Raw genomic sequence first — 9,370 nt, forward strand, 5'->3', positions numbered from 1 at the left:
CGCCGACTCTGAAGGAGAACGGACGACGACACATAAAAAACTCCTTCTTTCAACATCAAATTTTAGTCTTTCGTTCGAAAGACTTGAGAGCCACCTCTTCCTCTCTTGTGTTATAATATTATATATGTATAGAGAGGGTACCACCAAAAACCCTCTCCTTCGTTTAGTTTCTTTCACTTTTCCGAGAGCTCCCCAAACTCTCGTTTATTTAATTTAATTTCATTTTTCGAGAGAGCGACCACCAACTAACTCTCTTATATTTGCTTTTTCTCGACAGAGCCACCACCAACTCTCTCGTTTATATTTGCTTTTTCTCGACAGAGTCACCACCAACTCTCTCTCGTTTATATTTGCTTTTTCTCGACAGAGAAACCACCAACTCTCTCGTTTATATTTGCTTTTTCTCGACAGAGTCACCACCAAACTCTCTCGTTTCGTATTTTACTTCACAACAGAACATTATTGTATAATGGTATCCCACAACGACAAAGTACGTAGAGCTGCGCTCATGCTGAACATCTCGGGCACTTATTCACGCTGGGCATCGATCGTGGAAGCACGTATTGCCAGGCCCGAAGACTAAGCATTCATGCTGGACAAAAACGAGAAAGCGCGTATGTGCTGGTCGAGAAAGCACGTATTCGGCGCCGTACTGTTATGTCGAGGTCAGACACCTGTATTTCATTCTTTGCTCACTTTCCAGAGTACGAACCGTAGTTCCATACAATTTTTGCCTTTTAAGCTACGCTCCGTAGAGTGTAGTGCCAGTTTATGGTTTTCACAAAATTTTCAATCGCTCGGACTGAAGAGTTGATGCTCGGATAGTACGAGTATACATATTTTAAACGTATACAAGTCACCAACGTCACTCGAGACGCTTATACCACTTCAAGAGCCATTCGGTCAAAGACACCGACTCGTGGCAATGCAGTGTGGAGAAAGTCTGGAACGAGCACGATACAGAACAGTCAGGATGAAATCCCGAGGAGCGACGACTGCTTCTCAACCGAGGTCGAAGAATAGCCGTACGCTCGACGCTGCCCCGACCGACTCGACCGGACCGTCGCTTCTCTTATAGGTACCGAGGCGCCCGCCGGAACGCCGGCGACGCACGGGCTTACGCACGGCCGCTTATGGGGGGAACCGCGCGACCCAACCGCCCGCCCGAACGGCCTGTTATAACTTAGAGCGAAAACCAACACCTGTAATTTCCTTAATAATTGAGCTAGGGCAAAAAAAAAACGCTATCTTGTAGGAAAAAAGCAGGGGAACACGATGCCGTCGTTAAAAATATAGATTGCCGTGCTCGTTTTCGAGAAAAAAATGAAAAAATGGTCAAAATCGTCGCAGGACAAAAACTCGACACGCTATCTTGTAGGCAAAAATTAGACGAATTCAAAACCGTAGTTAAAAATATCGGTCGTCGCGCTAGTTTTCGAGAAAAAAACAAAAACGTTCAAAAAATTCGAGATAAAAAAAAAAAAACCAGCCTACCAGATAGAAAAAATTACACTGAACAAATATCATATAGGTCAAAATATGTGTTAGCGTACTAGTTTTCGAGATATAGACGAAAAACCGTCGCCGCCGATCGGTACGTCGGTCGATGCGAAAGCACCGCGCGACCGAGCGCCCGCCTAAAAGACCAGTTCGAACATACCGAAAAATCAAGAAACCGTAACTTCCTTAATAATTGAGCTAGGACAAAAAATCGACACGCTATCTTGCAGGAAAAAATCCGGGGAACACGATGGCGTCGTCAAAAGTGCAGGTCGTCGAGCTCGTTTTCGAGAAAAAGAAAAAAAAATTCTCAAAATTCGACAAAAAAATAAAACGATCAGTGGACCGTGTAGAGAATCTAAAACTGCATAAGAATCGTATAGATGAAAATTGGCGTTCACGCGCTCGTTTTTGAGAAAAAAGTTAAAAAAGCTCTCAAACTTCGAGATAAAAAAAAAAAAAACCATCTACCAGGTAGCCAACGGTAAACGGTACAAGTATCGTACGGGCGAAAACGAGCGTTACCGTGCTCGTTTTCGAGTTATTGACGAAAAACAGCCTGGAGCGATCGGTCCGGCGGTCGACGCGCGAAACTTTCTAAGTCCGCTCTGCTCCGAATCATCGCTCCGGCGTCAAAAATCGTCGTAGGACAAAAAGTCGCCACCCTATCTTGCAGGAAAAAATCCGGGGAACACGATGGCGTCGTCAAAAGTGCAGGTCGTCGAGCTCGTTTTCGAGAAAAAAAAAAAAAAATTCTCAAAATTCGACGAAAAAATAAAACGATCAGTGGACCGTGTAGAGAATCTAAAACTGCATAAGAATCGTATAGACGAAAATTGGCGTTCATGTGCTCGTTTTTGTGGAAAAAATTAAAAAAGCTCTCAAACTTCGAGATAAAAAAAAAAAAACCGTCTACCAGGTAGCCAACGGAAAACGGTACAAGTATCGTACGGGCGAAAACGAGCGTTACCGTGCTCGTTTTCGAGTTATTGACGAAAAACAGCCTGGAGCGATCGGTCCGGCGGTCGACGCGCGAAACTTTCTAAGTCCGCTCTGCTCCGAATCATCGCTCCGGCGTCAAAAATCGTCGTAGGACAAAAAGTCGCCACCCTATCTTGCAGGAAAAAATCCGGGGAACACGATGGCGTCGTCAAAAGTGCAGGTCGTCGAGCTCGTTTTCGAGAAAAAAAAAAAAAAATTCTCAAAATTCGACGAAAAAATAAAACGATCAGTGGACCGTGTAGAGAATCTAAAACTGCATAAGAATCGTATAGACGAAAATTGGCGTTCATGTGCTCGTTTTTGTGGAAAAAATTAAAAAAGCTCTCAAACTTCGAGATAAAAAAAAAAAAAACCGTCTACCAGGTAGCCAACGGAAAACGGTACAAGTATCGTACGGGCGAAAACGAGCGTTACCGTGCTCGTTTTCGAGTTATTGACGAAAAACAGCCTGGAGCGATCGGTCCGGCGGTCGACGCGCGAAACTTTCTAAGTCCGCTCTGCTCCGAATCATCGCTCCGGCGTCAAAAATCGTCGTAGGACAAAAAATCGCCACGCTATCTTGCAGGAAAAAATCCGGGGAACACGATGGCGTCGTCAAAAGTGCAGGTCGTCGAGCTCGTTTTCGAGAAAAAAAAAAAAAAATTCTCAAAATTCGACGAAAAAATAAAACGATCATTGGACCGTGTAGAGAATCTAAAACTGCATAAGAATCGTATAGACGAAAATTATCCTTAACGTGCTGGTTTTCGAGTTATTGACGATAAGCCGGTATATATATGTTCGAGATAAAAAAAAAGATAGGGACAGTGGGAATCTCCTATACTATCACGGGCGTGTATTCTCCTACTAGTTTGATGCTTGCTGTTGCATAAACCACCGACTGTTTGGCCCGCCGTTTAACCGCGCAGTTTAAAATTGCAACACAATGTTGGTGTCGCTCCGGGGTGAAAAAATGGAAAAACGACATACTTTACGCATAGGGGCGGCTGATCTTAACATATTTTGTCATGTCACCACCCCAGTGACTCTAGGAAGGAGTTTGCCGTTGCACGTTTTCCTATTAAAAAGTAATTAGTGTACAAAAATTTTCGTGAAGCAAAAAACAAGAATATGAAAGTACGTTCCATGAGCATTACGGTGAATAAAACAGAAATTAAAAATTCCCGAGGGGTTGAACGGCATCATATTGAATTCGTTTTGCTGAATGGGGGGCTGCGCCCCCCAGACCCCCGCAACACTAACCCGGACCTAACCCACTTTGTAATAGCGGTATCATATTAAATTGAACAGCATCGTACTAAATTCGTTTTGCTGAATGGGGGGCTGCGCCCCCCAAACCCCCGCTACACTAGCCCAGACCTAACCCCCTTTGTAATAGCGGTATCATATTAAATTGAACAGCATCATATTGAATTCGTTTTGCTGACTGGGGTCTGCGCGCCCCAGACCCCCGCAACACTAGCCCGGACCTAACCCACTTTGTAATAGCGGTATCATATTAAATTGAACAGCATCGTACTAAATTCGTTTTGCTGAATGGGGGGCTGCGCCCCCCAAACCCCCGCTACACTAGCCCAGACCTAACCCATTTTGTAATAGCGGTATCAAATTAAATTGAACAGCATCATATTGAATTCGTTTTGCTGAATGGGGGGCTGCGCCACCCAAACCCCCGCTACACTAGCCCAGACCTAACCCATTTTGTAATAGCGGTATCAAATTAAATTGAACAGCATCGTACTAAATTCGTTTTGCTGACAGGGGTCTGCGCCCCCCGGACCCCCGCTACACTAGCCCAGACCTAACCCCCTTTGTAATAGCGGTATCATATTAAATTGAACAGCATCATATTGAATTCGTTTTGCTGACTGGGGTCTGCGCGCCCCAGACCCCCGCAACACTAGCCCGGACCTAACCCACTTTGTAATAGCGGTATCATATTAAATTGAACAGCATCGTACTAAATTCGTTTTGCTGAATGGGGGGCTGCGCCCCCCAAACCCCCGCTACACTAGCCCAGACCTAACCCATTTTGTAATAGCGGTATCAAATTAAATTGAACAGCATCATATTGAATTCGTTTTGCTGACTGGGGTCTGCGCCCCCCAGACCCCCGCTACACTAGCCCAGACCTAACCCACTTTGTAATAGTGGTATCATATTAAATTGAACAGCATCGTACATAATTCGTTTTGCTGAATGGGGGGCTGCGCCCCCCAAACCCCCGCTACACTAGCCCAGACCTAACCCATTTTGTAATAGCTGTATCAAATTAAATTGAGCAGCATCATATTGAATTCGTTTTGCTGACAGGGGTCTGCGCCCCCCAGACCCCCGCTACACTAGCCCAGACCTAACCCACTTTGTAATAGTGGTATCATATTAAATTGAACACATCGTACATAATTCGTTTTGCTGAATGGGGGGCTGCGCCCCCCAAACCCCCGCTACACTAGCCCAGACCTAACCCATTCTGTAATAGCGGTATCAAATTAAATTGAGCAGCATCATATTGAATTCGTTTTGCTGACAGGGGTCTGCGCCCCCCAGACTCCCGCTACACTAGCCCAGACCTAACCCCCTTTGTAATAGCGGTATCATGTTAAATTGAACAGCATCATATTGAATTCGTTTTGCTGACTGGGGTCTGCGCGCCCCAGACCCCCGCTACACTGGCCCAGACCTAGCCCATTTTGTAATGACTGTATTGGAACTGCGTTAGGGCTAGTTTAGAATTGGTTAGGTGAAGTAATGCGGAGAGCAGTTTCGCCTGCATCCCGGGATGCTTGTTGGCATGAGTGGTGTCTGAATGAGTAAAGACGGATGAGACACTTGTGGGGTATGGTGAGTCAGATTCTCAAACTACCCATATATTCTTCTGAGGCATGGGTGCCTATCCAAGGATCTCCTTCGGTATCTAAAAAAAAAAAAAAAAAAAAAAAAAAATGAATATGGACTGTGTTAGGACTGAATTGGATAAGGTCTGGGTTACGTCTCGGTTAGGTCTGAGTTAGGACTGGTTTAAGACTGAGTTAGGACTGGGTTAGGACTGGGTTAGGACTGGGTTAGGTCTGGGTTAGGACTGGGTTAGGACTGGGTTAGGTCTGGGTTAGGTCTGGGTTAGGTCTGGGTTAGGACTGGGTTAGGACTGGGTTAGGTCTGGGTTAGGTCTGGGTTAGGTCTGGGTTAGGACTGGGTTAGGACTGGGTTAGGTCTGGGTTAGGTCTGGGTTAGGTCTGGGTTAGGAATGGGTTAGGTCTGGGTTAGGTCTGGGTTAGGTCTGGGTTAGGTCTGGGTTAGGTCTGGGGTATTTCTGGGTTAGATCTGGGTTAGGACTGGGTTAGGACTGGGTTAGGTCTGGGTTAGGTCTGGGTTAGGTCTGGGTTAGGACTGGGTTAGGACTGGGTTAGGACTGGGTTAGGTCTGGGTTATTACTGGATTTGGTTAGGTCTGGGTTAGGTCTGGGTTAGGTCTGGGTTAGGTCTGGGTTAGGACTGGGTTAGGACTGGGGTTAGGTCTGGGTTAGGTCTGGGTTAATTCTGGGTTAGGTCTGGGTTAGGTCTGGGTTAAGTCTGGGTCAGGTCTGGGTTAGGACTGGGTTAGGACTGGGTTAGGACTGGGTTAGGACTGGGTTAGGACTGGGTTAGGTCTGGGTTAGGTCTGGGTTAGGTCTGGGTTAAGACTGGGTTAGGCCTGGGGTATTTCTGGGTTAGGCCTGGGTTAGGCCTGGGTTTGGACTGGGTTAGGACTGGGTTAGGTCTGGGTTAGGTCTGGGTTAGGACTGGGTTAGGACTGGGTTAGGACTGGGTTAGGTCTGGGTTAGGACTGGGTTAGGTCTGGGTTAGGTCTGGGTTAGGTCTGTGTTAGGTCTGGGTTAGGTCTGGGTTAGGACTGGGTTAGGGCTGGGTTAGGTCTGGGTTAGGTCTGGGTTAGGACTGGGTTAGGTCTGGGTTAGGACTGGGTTAGGTCTGGGTTAGGTCTGGGTTAGGTCTTGGTTAGGACTGGGTTAGGTCTGGGGTATTTCTGGGTTAGGTCTGGGTTAGGACTGGGTTAGGACTGGGTTAGGTCTGGGTTAGGACTGGGTTAGGTCTGGGTTAGGTCTGGGTTAGGTCTGGGTTAGGTCTCGGTTAGGTCTGGGTTAGGTCTGGGTTAGGTCTGGGTTAGTACTGGATTTGGTTAGGTCTGGGTTAGGTCTGGGTTAGGTCTGGGTTAGGTCTGGGTTAGGACTGGGTTAGGACTGGGTTAGGTCTGGGTTAGGTCTGGGTTATTTCTGGGTTAGGTCTGGGCTAGGTCTGGGTTAGGTCTGGGTTAGGACTGGGTTAGGACTGGGTTAGGTCTGGGTTAGGACTGGGTTAGGTCTGGGTTAGGTCTGGGTTAGGTCTGGGTTAGGTCTGGGTTAGGTCTGGGTTAGGTCTGGGTTAGGTCTGGGTTAGGTCTGGGTTAGGTCTGGGTTAGGACTGGGTTAGGACTGGGTTAGGTCTGAGATAGGTCTGGGTTAGGACTGGGTTAGGTCTGGGTTAGGACTGGATTAGGTCTGGGTTAGGTCTGGGTTAGGTCTGGGTTAGGACTGGGTTAGGACTGGGTTAGGACTGGGTTAGGTCTGGGTTATTTCTGGGTTAGGTCTGGGTTAGTACTGCATTTGGTTAGGTCTGGGTTAGGTCTGGGGTATTTCTGGGTTAGGACTGGGTTAGGACTGGGTTAGGACTGGGTTAGGACTGGGTTAGGTCTGGGTTATGACTGGGTTAGGTCTGGGTTAGGTCTGGGTTAGGTCTGGGTTAGGTCTGGGTTAGGTCTGGGTTAGGTCTGGGTTAGGTCTGGGTTAGGACTGGGTTAGGACTGGGTTAGGTCTGGGTTAGGTCTGGGTTAGGACTGGGTTAGGTCTGGGTTAGGCCTGGGTTAGGCCTGGGTTTGGACTGGGTTAGGACTGGGTTAGGTCTGGGTTAGGTCTGGGTTAGGACTGGGTTAGGACTGGGTTAGGACTGGGTTAGGTCTGGGTTAGGACTGGGTTAGGTCTGGGTTAGGTCTGGGTTAGGTCTGTGTTAGGTCTGGGTTAGGTCTGGGTTAGGTCTGGGTTAAGTCTGGGTCAGGTCTGGGTTAGGACTGGGTTAGGACTGGGTTAGGACTGGGTTAGGACTGGGTTAGGACTGGGTTAGGTCTGGGTTAGGTCTGGGTTAGGTCTGGGTTAAGACTGGGTTAGGCCTGGGGTATTTCTGGGTTAGGCCTGGGTTAGGCCTGGGTTTGGACTGGGTTAGGACTGGGTTAGGTCTGGGTTAGGTCTGGGTTAGGACTGGGTTAGGACTGGGTTAGGACTGGGTTAGGTCTGGGTTAGGACTGGGTTAGGTCTGGGTTAGGTCTGGGTTAGGTCTGTGTTAGGTCTGGGTTAGGTCTGGGTTAGGACTGGGTTAGGGCTGGGTTAGGTCTGGGTTAGGTCTGGGTTAGGACTGGGTTAGGTCTGGGTTAGGACTGGGTTAGGTCTGGGTTAGGTCTGGGTTAGGTCTGGGTTAGGACTGGGTTAGGTCTGGGGTATTTCTGGGTTAGGTCTGGGTTAGGACTGGGTTAGGACTGGGTTAGGTCTGGGTTAGGACTGGGTTAGGTCTGGGTTAGGTCTGGGTTAGGTCTGGGTTAGGTCTCGGTTAGGTCTGGGTTAGGTCTGGGTTAGGTCTGGGTTAGTACTGGATTTGGTTAGGTCTGGGTTAGGTCTGGGTTAGGTCTGGGTTAGGTCTGGGTTAGGACTGGGTTAGGACTGGGTTAGGTCTGGGTTAGGTCTGGGTTATTTCTGGGTTAGGTCTGGGCTAGGTCTGGGTTAGGTCTGGGTTAGGACTGGGTTAGGACTGGGTTAGGTCTGGGTTAGGACTGGGTTAGGTCTGGGTTAGGTCTGGGTTAGGTCTGGGTTAGGTCTGGGTTAGGTCTGGGTTAGGTCTGGGTTAGGTCTGGGTTAGGTCTGGGTTAGGTCTGGGTTAGGTCTGGGTTAGGACTGGGTTAGGACTGGGTTAGGTCTGAGATAGGCCTGGGTTAGGACTGGGTTAGGTCTGGGTTAGGACTGGATTAGGTCTGGGTTAGGTCTGGGTTAGGTCTGGGTTAGGACTGGGTTAGGACTGGGTTAGGACTGGGTTAGGTCTGGGTTATTTCTGGGTTAGGTCTGGGTTAGTACTGCATTTGGTTAGGTCTGGGTTAGGTCTGGGGTATTTCTGGGTTAGGACTGGGTTAGGACTGGGTTAGGACTGGGTTAGGACTGGGTTAGGTCTGGGTTATGACTGGGTTAGGTCTGGGTTAGGTCTGGGTTAGGTCTGGGTTAGGTCTGGGTTAGGTCTGGGTTAGGTCTGGGTTAGGTCTGGGTTAGGACTGGGTTAGGACTGGGTTAGGTCTGGGTTAGGTCTGGGTTAGGACTGGGTTAGGTCTGGGTTAGGTCTGGGTTAGGTCTGGGTTAGGTCTGGGTTAGGTCTGGGTTAGGTCTGGGTTAGGACTGGGTTAGGACTGGGTTAGGTCTGAGATTGGTCTGGGTTAGGACTGGGTTAGGTCTGGGTTAGGACTGGATTAGGTCTGGGTTAGGTCTGGGTTAGGTCTGGGTTAGGACTGGGTTAGGACTGGGTTAGGACTGGGTTAGGTCTGGGTTATTTCTGGGTTAGGTCTGGGTTAGTACTGCATTTGGTTAGGTCTGGGTTAGGTCTGGGGTATTTCTGGGTTAGGACTGGGTTAGGACTGGGTTAGGACTGGGTTAGGACTGGGTTAGGTCTGGGTTATGGCTGGGTTAGGTCTGGGTTAGGTCTGGGTTAGGTCTGGGTTAGGTCTGGGTTAGGTCTGGGTTAGGTCTGGGTTAGGTCTGGGTTAGGACTGGGTTAGGACTGGGTTAGGTCTGGGTTAGGTCTGG

This window comes from Colletes latitarsis, unplaced genomic scaffold (assembly GCF_051014445.1).
Source record: "Colletes latitarsis isolate SP2378_abdomen unplaced genomic scaffold, iyColLati1 scaffold0007, whole genome shotgun sequence".
Lineage (NCBI taxonomy): Eukaryota > Metazoa > Arthropoda > Insecta > Hymenoptera > Colletidae > Colletes > Colletes latitarsis.